The following is a 10,495-nucleotide window of genomic DNA, read 5'->3' as shown; positions in this document are numbered from 1 at the left end:
CTTCTGAGCATCCAGAAGCATCCAGACTGGCTGTTATTAAGACACATGGATTTGACCAAGCAAGTCTTGCAATCTTGTTTCAATTAAACTATCTCATAATCTAGGATAAGTAGCCTAGTTTGGCAATGCTGGTGCCTTCGTGATGTCCAAGGGTGTGTGTGTGTGTGTGTGTGTGTGTGTGTGTGTTATTCACTGTTTATCCTCATTTGCCTTTTGCATTCTGCTTTCCAATGGACATTTTCCTCTCGGCAGGGGGGGGGGGGAGAAGGAACCAGGCATGCCCAATAAAGAGATAACTTGTCATTCAATCTCATCTGTGGCCATTCATCCAACAAAATGTCTCTTGCACGTGAAGGAGCTGTGAATGGAGGCAATTGTTGTATTATTCAACACTATGTACAGCATCTGCCCCTGTGCCGTTTATGTCTTCTCTGTTTTTGAAACTGTCCCAATCCTGGTTGCATGGAATTGCAGGGCTGAGCAGCAGTCGGGAGAAGATCTTGCTCCCTTCCCATCTGTTCCAATTGTTTTCAAGTACTTCAAGGCAAATGGCAATAGGCCTGTGCAAAGAGTTCAAATCAGAGCCAACATGAGTGCCAGCAGAATTGTGCTGGCAAGAACTGGAAGGATGGTGGTTTCCCTCTCTAGAGTAGATTCCCAGTAGATTTTGGCAAAGTTGTTTTGTCTAAATCTATGCCCAGCAAGCTGCTTGGCTATTGTTTTGGTTCCATTCAACTATGATTGAGAATGTCCTTACACAATAAGGAGTTATGAAAGGGCAGGGGAACACTTTGGATAATCCTTCATGAAACATGTCTTTGCTTTTAAATGAAGAACAAGGTTTTAGAAAACAGCATGCATGACATCTAAAAAATTTAAAACGCAGCACTGCAGGTTAAGGTGCAAATTCTGAGCAATCTCATCAATGGCTTCTAATGTTACTATGCTCTAGTAATTTGGCTTCTCCCAAACAGGATCCACATTGTGTAGACAAACACACACATTGCTTATGAGAGCCTGGGTGATGTAGTGAGTGGAATGGAAAGCATCCACTGAGGAAATTTGGGTTCAAGTCCCTGTTCAGCCATGATGGTTACTGGGTACCCTTGGGCCAGCTATGATCGCCAATGGCCCATTTGATTAAATGTTCTGATAAGGGATGAGGAACAGTATTGTGGAGAGGGGATTGGGCGCTCTAACCCAGATGACTTCAATCCTGCTTTCTTGGTCACAGAACTAATCTAGCTGCATCTCTACTTACCCCACAGCTAATGTCACATGTGAAGTCACAATGTGTGGCAGTTGGGAATGGTTTGGGGAAAATGGCCTTGTGGGCCAAATTAGGATCCATGCTAGGCCAAATTAGGCATGTGGATTGGAGGTTCTCCACCTCTGTTGTCATGCATAGATCAAGGCTAGGGAATCTGTGGCCAAGATGTTGTTGAACTACAGCTCCTATCATCACTGATCATCAGCCATGCTGCCTGGGGCTTGTGGGAGTTTGAAAAAAGCAACATCCTGAGGACTGCTAGTTCCCTGGTACAGATCATGCTTGTGATTTTTGGGCTCATTATGAAAACATATTTACTCACGTTATCAGGGTTGCCGCTTACACATTGCTCCGAAGAAGAAATCAATCACCAAAGAAAGAGGGTGAAAGAGTATACAGCAGGCATAGGCAAACTCGGCCCTCCAGATATTTTGGGACTATAACTCCCACCATCCCTAGCTAACAAGACAATTGGTCAGGGATGATGGGAATTGTAGTCCCAAAACATCTGGAGGGCTGAGTTTGCCTATGCCTGGTATACAGCAGAACTCATCATATACAGCAGGTCTCATGGTATACAGCAGGTCTCATGGCTGTGGCCATGGGACCAGTGTACTTGCTTAGTTTGCTTCCTAGATGCTGTTGATGTGAAACTCCAAGTCCCTTCTCTCCTTTCTTTCTCTTTACACCAGACTTTGTTCAAACAGCCCTTGAAACAAAGTGTCTCTCTTAAGTAGAGCACATGATCAGGCTAACATGAAGCCATTGTGATGGTGTAGCCATGTTGGACGGAGAAAGCAACTTTGATGACATACCTTTTAGTCTAAGGGGATGTTCACAAGTTACATTAGATGATGGTATGGGCTGTGTGCATAAACAATTAAGTTGTACACACATATCGTAATTCACATGTAAAGTCTAATGGATGGTACTCTCTGTACCTGTGTACACAACAGTTCAACTGAACACGTCAAAGAGTGTACACTCTTCCACACAAACATTTGTACATGTGTAGAGACAGCTTGTTATCTGTGTTCAGTATAATGTGTGAACAAGCTCTAAATTACCTAAGAGGATAAAATATACATAACCCCTATGTAAGTTACCTTGTGCCCTTTGGAGAAAGGATGGGATGCAGATCTGAAAAAGATAGTTAGATGATAAGATAGATAGATAGATAGATAGATGATAGATAGATGATAGATAGATAGATAGATAGATAGATAGATAGATAGATAGATAGATGATAGATAGATAGATAGATAGATGATAGATAGATAGATAGATAGAAGCTAGACTATGTTTTCTGTGTTTATTTTTATTGTACAAGATGCTTTACAATGCTTTTTTTATTATTCTCACAGCTCCTATGATATGGTTTGGGCTGAGAGACAATGACTTGCCTTAAACCACCACATAAGATTGGCTGCTGAATGCCCTCACTGAAATGAAGATGTTTAAGGGCGGCTTGTATTGTACTGTGGACATGTATTGTGGCTCAGCTGTTGGTTTCTCGAGAGAATGCCTCTCGAAAAGGCCTCATCACCTTCGACATCTTTTTCATTCATTCACATCTGTCGTCAGGTTCTTTGCCAAGCAAGCGAGGGAATGCAAAATGTCACCATGAGTTGTATTGTAAAGGCACTTCAACACATGAAGCTTCTGGGATGAAAGCATCCAAAATGCTAAGTCAAGGCTTAATGCTCACCAAGGCCATAGTACTCTGTGATGTCATAAGCCTGAGGCAGTTATTTCAGTTGGTACAGTTATGGCAGTTATTAACAGCCTGCCTCAGAGTTAGTCCATCTGTAACAGTTTTTGTCTTAGATACAAATCTATGTAATATGTATTAGTACCATAAGTAACACCTGGCTTGTATATTTAATCAAACAAGTGGAAGCACACTGAGCAAACTTACTGTCTTGCATAGTTTTTATAGGAGGGAAAAGGGAACTAATTAAAGAGTCAAATGACCTGGGCTCTGTTCTGCAGAACTCTGTAAATGGGAATGAGAGTTTAATTCCCACAAGGCCTAGGGCTGCTTGTCTGTAATCAAAATTTTAAACCTATACTGGCCAAAATGCTCAGCTCCCTCACCTGTACAATACCCTCTCCTTTTCTTCTTCCTATTCACCTTTGTGTCAGCCATTCACACAAATATATACTTAAGACTCAGTGGTGAACATCAGGCATGAATTGTGAAACTTATATTTATATGGGGGCTGAGATGATGGTGGTCATAATTTACTGGATTTTTTTTTAATCTGCCTTCCACCATAAGGTCCCAGGACAGGTAAAAGTACAATATAAAAATACAACATTAAAATCAGTCAAAAAAATTTCAAATAAGAAAAGTGTGTGTGTGTCTGTGTGTGTGTGTGTGTGTGTAGGTGCCAGACATACCTCTGCAGGGAGGGATTCCACACCTTTAGGCAGTGATGGCCAAAATTGGCCCTCCAGCTATTTTGGGACTACAATTCCCATCATCCCTGACCACTGGTCCTGTTAGCTAGTGGTGATGAGAGTTGTAGTCCCAAAACAGCTGGAGGGCCAAGTTTGGACATCACTGCCTTAAGGAATGCCCTCTCTCATTCTCATGTTCTGACTGTGGCAGAACCTCCAAGGTCTCAGCACCTAAGACAGTCTATAGGTGGTCCTTCAGATGTTTGAGACTTAAGACATTTACGGCTTTAAACAGAACCATTAACAGAAATGAACAGACAGTCAAGTGCAGCTATTTACAGTAAAATGGGGTCTGTGTGAGTTCTAAATGAAACCTGGATTGATTTGGGAGCAAGATGAAGGCAGAAGCACACATTGGGCTTATCCACTCTTAACTGTTTGCCCCGCAGTTTCTAGGCACAGGCCCGAACTTTAAAGCTCTGTGTCTGAGTGCTCTTTAGAGCTGAAGCACAACAAATGAGAAATTGGGTTTTCTGTGCATTTCTGTTTGCTCCAATTCAGCGGTAAAGAGTGGGTTTTCACAGGGAAAGCACCAGAGAGAAAAACACACACTCAGACACAGAGCTTTACATTGCAGAGGAAAGGTAAGTGTAGATAAGCCCATTATGGTAGTGTTGTGATTCCCTTTTGGGCTGGCACAGAAGAGAAGACTTAAACCTTTCCCTAGTGCAAATTTCCCACCAAGAATTCAACCACCAGCTCTATTTACACTAGTTGAGATAAAAATAATAATAAAATAATAATAATTTATTATTTATACCCCACCCATCTGGCTGGGTTTCCTCAGCCACTCTATAAAAGCACTTGCAGGAGGAATTTTCAACAATAAAATGAGAGGAAAAGCCATTAGAGACCCAACTCTCCTACACCAGCCATTCAATTCAAATTTCAGCCATAACAACTGTTTGTTTTATCTACTCCCCCCTTTCCTTATTAAACAACTACATTATTCTGTCCCAAGTGGATGAGAAGACACAATCCTTTGACGTTCATAGAGCAATTTCTTAGTTTGATGTGCAAACATTTTTTCGTTTTGCTCCTGTCTAATATGGCTACTCTTTTGGAAGTTCTTATGACATTCATCCTGCTCCCATACAATACTAAACCCATGAGCTCAAATGTAAACAATCAAAATCCATGGCCCTTTGCCCTTCCCAGAGAGCTTTGTACTTTAAAATCTCAAAAAACAGAAAGGGATAGAGAAAGAACAAAAACTATACTTTCCTTTTATCACAGGATTATCAAGGCTTGGCTTGTGGCTTTAGTGCATCTGAGATTGGCATCTTAATGCTAAGCAGGTAAGAATCAAGCTGTGTGGAGCATTCACATATTGGATTCAGCCAAGAGAGCCATATAGTTGTAGGTAAGCTATTGACTTTTAAATATCTCTTAATGTTACATTCATTTAGAAATGTGCTCTTAAGCAATTTCGCTGTAATCCACCAGGCCTTCTAGTTTACATTTATCTGTATAGGTAAAGAGGTTTTGTTTGCATTTAGTAATGATTCAACTATTAGTTTGATTGAGCAATGGCTAGGTTTTAGTTCCTCCTGGCAGTTATTGGGCAATTCATTTGACCATTTCTGAAAGTGTGGCTATCACTCCAGCTTGTGCAAAGGTGATGATTGTGTGTCTTCTTGGAGGTGTACTGGAGGTGCAATCATTTCCTCCAAGGGTGCTGCATGGAACAACAGACAGAGAAAATGCCAGGATTGAAAATCCAAGCTGCAGCAGAGTGGGAGATGAAGATTGGCAAGATTTATGAGGCAACCGCATGCGATAGAGAGAGAGTCCAGGCAAGACGGCTTCACTGATCTCACTGATACCACTAATTGAAAGACTGCTGCTACCTAATTACTGGAGCCTTGGCAGGACCTTACATATCTAAACTGCCTTAAACTGGGATAGGACACTGGTTCTTCCAGCTCAGTATTTTCTAAATGCTGACTGGCAGTGGCTCTTCAGGGTTTCAGAGAGAGGAATTTGCCATGACAGGTACATGACATCTGCAACTGATGCAGATTGAACCAAAAGAATGGACTCCCCTGATTGGACTTGTGGGTGAGGCCCGCCCTGACTGGAGGGTCCAACATGGCTAGAGGTAGATGGCACCAGGTGGCCATTCCCTTCCCCAGCCATGCAAGACCAACCATGGCTGTACTGTGTGGCAAACACACCTTCCTCCCAAGCCCCAGGTAAGCGGCTATTCCTACTTGAAGATGCCTACTTGAAGAAGATGCCTACTTGAAGAACAGATGGTCCACCAATAGCTGCAGTCACTTCCTAATGATCCAGCCCCTGCTCTGCAGTGGATTGTTGAGACACTTCCTGTTTCAGTGGACTGAGTTGCAGATGACCTATATTATATAGGATTCCAAGGTAATGTTTGCCTATAATATAGAGGACATTTTCAGGGTAGAAACAATATGCGGTACTTAACTTTTCCCTGGGTGCTATTTTTCTTGCAAACCCTTCCCTCTATTTCTGAGAGAAAAACAACCCAGGATAAGGTGTTTTGCGGAAGAAAAGCAATACATGAGAGAAGAGTTAACTAAACCCCTCCTGCCTACTACTTTTCCACTATGAACACCCTCTCCACTTTGCATTGGATATTCTGTGTTTTGTCACCAAGCATCTAATTCCAGCCTTAATGGATATTTTTGAAAGTCAGTAAGTCACCCCAGGTGTTATATTGAGGAAATGTATGGAACTGTTGAAGGAATAGAGACACAGAGAAGCTTGTGTACAAAAAAGGTTAATAAAGTAAGATATTTCTTTGCTTATCTTTCTTAAATTGTCAAGGTTTTATTTTGTAGGCTTACATGACTGGTATTACAACTATTCCTGTGACAATAGAAGGTGGTAAATTCAATAATGACTATTCTTCCTGAAATTGTTTTGCCCCAAACAGGAGATGTAGCATTTAAAGAGGAGCAGATACAAAACTGTGACTTCTATAGCGGCATTTGGAAAAGCAATTGCAAAGGCAGACAATGTGGAATGGAACAGAACGTGTATTATCTTTTAATAAGTTAGAATGGCATATGGACTCACTGAAATTTCTTATACACCTGGAGTTTCATGGACGAAACAGACGGTTTGGTGAGCTGTAGGTTTATGTGTGCTCACCAAAGTCTACACTGGCAGTAAAGTTTGCGCTGGTGCACAGTTTCCAAGGTGGTTGTCAGGAAGGAGGAAGACGGTCTGTTATCACACAAAAGGACGAATATTTAAATAATAGGTACATTATTATTATTATTATTATTATTATTATTATTATTATTTATATCTTGCCCTCCCCAGCCAAAGCTGGGCTCAGAGCGGCTAACAACAATAAAATTAACACAGAATTTAAAAATAAATTCATTCTAAACCTTTTAGGAAGAACCTGCCTTATACAGAACTGGACAATTGGTCCATCTAGCTCAGTATTATCTACTTTGCTCAGAACCACAATACCTCAAGGACTGCCTTTCCCCATATGAACCAACCTGGACACAGTAATCATAATTTGAGACCCTTATTCATGTGTCTCCTCTATGAGAGGTCCAGAGAGTGGCAATATGAGAACGGGCCTTTTCTGCCATGACTCCCCACTTGTGGGATGTTCTCCCCAGGGAGGCTCGCCTAGTACCTTTGTTACATATCTTTAAGCAAAAACATTCCTCTTCTCCTTGGCCTTTGACTAATTAAGCAATCTATGGCTTTTTAAACTTGGGGGGTATTTTTTGCTACTATGGTATTTGTTTTATGGTTTTGTATTGTAAACTGTATATAATAATAATACTCTGACTAGCAGTGGTTCTTCACGTTTCAGATTTTCAGATAAGGGGCATTCCAAGCCGTATCTGGAGATGTCAGGGACTGAACCAGAGATATTCTGTCTACAAAGCAGATGATGTACCACTCTTGGAAAGATAATGTTATAGAAGACTCTTCTAACATTTTATATAAAAGCACAGCTCCAATAATGCATCACACTTACGCCTCTACCTTACCCTTCTGCCTTTACACTGCCCCCCCCCCAATATGAAGAACTAAAGCCCTTGGCAGACTAGCACATTGCTTAGCAGATCATAGCTATAACAGGCATGTCCAACTTTCAAGGGCCTACGATCTACTCCACTATAAAAAAAACTGGCAGTGCTCTACCAAAGTTGTAGAGCTTTTTTTTAGGAAGCAAAAGTTTTCTCGGGGGGGGGGGGGGGTCAGCATCCCATGATCAACCCACAGTCAACAATGGGGGGACCCCCCCCCCATGATCGACCAGTAGATCGTGATCAACCTGTTGGACATCCCTGCCCTATAATAGTACTAAGAGGATTTCCCATAGCACGATTTCCTGTGTTTCCTATCAGGCCACAATGCTCAGTTCTTCCCTTTTGGAGCTGATCCACTGATACACAAGGGACTAAGTGGAGCATATTAATTGTGGGCAGCTGTCTGAATTTGTCCCCACTGAGTTCATTGTGACGTGCTCCAGGTTAATGTATAAAGGACTGCAGCCTTCATCAAGAAATGTCTGGAAAACATATTTTCTCCTTCCTGTCTCAGTGATCTGGTTGTGACATCACATTACATGACCAAGCCCCAGGCTGATGCAGTCCCACTTTCCCTTCTCCAGCATGTAAGGAGTGAATCAGAATGTATCACTGTCATTTTCAGTTAAGTAAAGTTTAATGTTTTGTCTGAAACCTTGTTGGCTTGTTTCAGTACGTTATAGTTAAGAGCAACGATATAAGAAGGCATTGTTTTACATTTTGCCCTGTATTCATCACATGCAGCACTGCTTCTGCTCTGCTACAGAACATCTTCCACCCAACACTACAGCATTCATTTTACTGTCTGCTGTGGTGAGATTATGGGAATTACATAAATTATACTGCCATCATGCTATTCTACCCATTCATTTTGATGCAAAGGAGACACAATGCAAATGGCGATGGGAGGGATAATCAGTTATGTATCATTTGCACACCAAAATCAAACACTGATCAAATTCACTGGATTGATTTTTGTTCTGGATATGGGATGAATAAGAAAACATCAACAATTTCTGTTCCCATTTCTGTTTTTGTCCATATTCTCCAACATTCCTGGTTAATCTAACCACAGTTTCCTCAGCTTCTCACATAGTGATAAACTGCAGTTAATTAAAAACAAAAGAAAACGTATGTAAAAGCTTCTCATCTTTTCCTTGTGTCCACATTGGAGGATGCTGGTAGGCCTTTGCTCATGCACATCAGGCTAAATTATAAAACTCTGTCCAAACACAACCAATGAATGGTCTGCCAAATTAATTTCTGATTTCCAGCCTTAAACTATTTAACAAAGCAAACAGATGTATTCTTATATAAAATTCTTAATTGTAACCTGGTGCTCTCACTATCTGAAGGGATGTGATCATTTGATTCAACATGAAAATGTGACTATTAATCAATAAAGATTCTAAGCAAAGTTATGTGTAGCTGCGTGCTTAACTAGATTAGTTAACTAGATTAGTTAACCCAAGGCAGATCTTCTCCATCTTCTTTATTAATTAACAGTAAAGGTAAAGGGAACCCTGACTGTTAAGCCCAGTTGTGGATGACTCTGGGGTTGCGGCACTCATCTCACTTTACTGGCTGAGGGAGCTGGCGTTTGTCTGCAGACAGCTTCTGGGTCATGTGGCCAGCATGACTAAGCCGCTTCTGGTGAACCATAGCAGCTCACGGAAACACCGTTTACCTTCCCACCGGAGTGGTACCTATTTATCTACTTGCACTTTGACATGCTTTCGAACTGCTAGGTTGGCAGGAGTAGGAACTGAGCAACGGGAACTCATCCCATCGCAGGGATTCAAACCGCCAGCCTTCTGATCAGCAAGCCCTAGGCTCTGTGGTTTAGACCTGAATACCTGAAGGCTAATCATACTCCAGAGTCTGGGTGAAGAAAGCAAAATTTGTACAATATGCGGCAAATATCATTTATCCAGGGATCTTAAATTTGTCTGCATTTTATGCAATGACACATTCTTGGTTTTTTTAAAGCCATTTGCAGAATTAAAGTAATTTCTGTAAGTGAGTCATGTGCAAAGAGGCAAGAACAGACAATGTGGCTCCCTTCAGATGATGCGATTTGGAATCCAACAACATCCCTGACCACTGGGCAGCACCAACAATTTTTGGAGGACAACATGCTGGCTGCCTCTGCACTACAGAAAGTATAGGAGAACAAGATATATACTGCAGCATAAACATTCAGTCAAATTAGGCAAAGAACAAGCATCAAGTATTTCTTTGGTGTTTACCACCAAAGTGAGGAACCTTGTAAGTAAGACTTTCACAGCAGGTATCCACACTAGGTGTGCTTGTCCATATAACCTCAGAGCAATTCTTGTGGCATGAAGTGCATCTTCCAAGAAGCAAACAGCTGCTCCTTTGTATGTCATAAAAGGAACAAGAATCATAGAATAGAATCATAGAATCATAGAGTTGGAAGAGACCACAAGGGCCATCAAGTCCAACCCCCTGCCAAGCAGGAAACACCATCAGAGCACTCCTGACATATGGTTGTCAAGCCTCTGCTTAAAGACCTCCAAAGAAGGAGACTCCACCACACTCCTTGGCAGCAAATTCCACTGTCAAACAGCTCTTACTGTCAGGAAGTTCTTCCTAATGTTTAGGTGGAATCTTCTTTCTTGTAGTTTGGATCCACTGCTCCGTGTCTGCTTCTCTGGAGCAGCAGAAAACAACCTTTCTCCCTCCTCTATGTGACATCCTT

The 10,495-nt window shown here is 41.6% G+C and overlaps 2 long non-coding RNA genes across 8 annotated transcripts; one reads left to right on the top strand and one right to left on the bottom strand.

The window, feature by feature from the left end:
* Positions 1-359: 359 nt before the first annotated feature.
* On the bottom strand, positions 360-3,028 carry LOC309363143. Its single transcript, XR_014165271.1, has 2 exons — positions 2,817-3,028; positions 360-560 (listed from the first exon to the last, which is right to left on the bottom strand). It is a non-coding gene; the product is annotated as an uncharacterized lncRNA (long non-coding RNA).
* Positions 3,025-9,190, top strand: LOC309363131. Of its 7 annotated transcripts, none has more exons than XR_014165251.1 (4): positions 3,746-4,317; positions 4,970-5,096; positions 6,645-6,835; positions 7,551-9,190. It is a non-coding gene; the product is annotated as an uncharacterized lncRNA (long non-coding RNA). The 7 variants fall into 7 exon arrangements; XR_014165252.1 differs by having other exon boundaries at positions 3,748-4,317; positions 6,645-6,974; XR_014165249.1 differs by lacking the exons at positions 3,746-4,317; positions 6,645-6,835 and adding an exon at positions 3,025-3,066.
* Positions 9,191-10,495: the final 1,305 nt, after the last annotated feature.

The sequence above is a fragment of the Podarcis melisellensis genome, assembly GCF_964234715.1.
Source record: "Podarcis melisellensis genome assembly, chromosome: 2".
Classification (NCBI taxonomy): domain Eukaryota; kingdom Metazoa; phylum Chordata; class Lepidosauria; order Squamata; family Lacertidae; genus Podarcis; species Podarcis melisellensis.
This window is presented reverse-complemented; position numbering and strand designations above follow the sequence as displayed.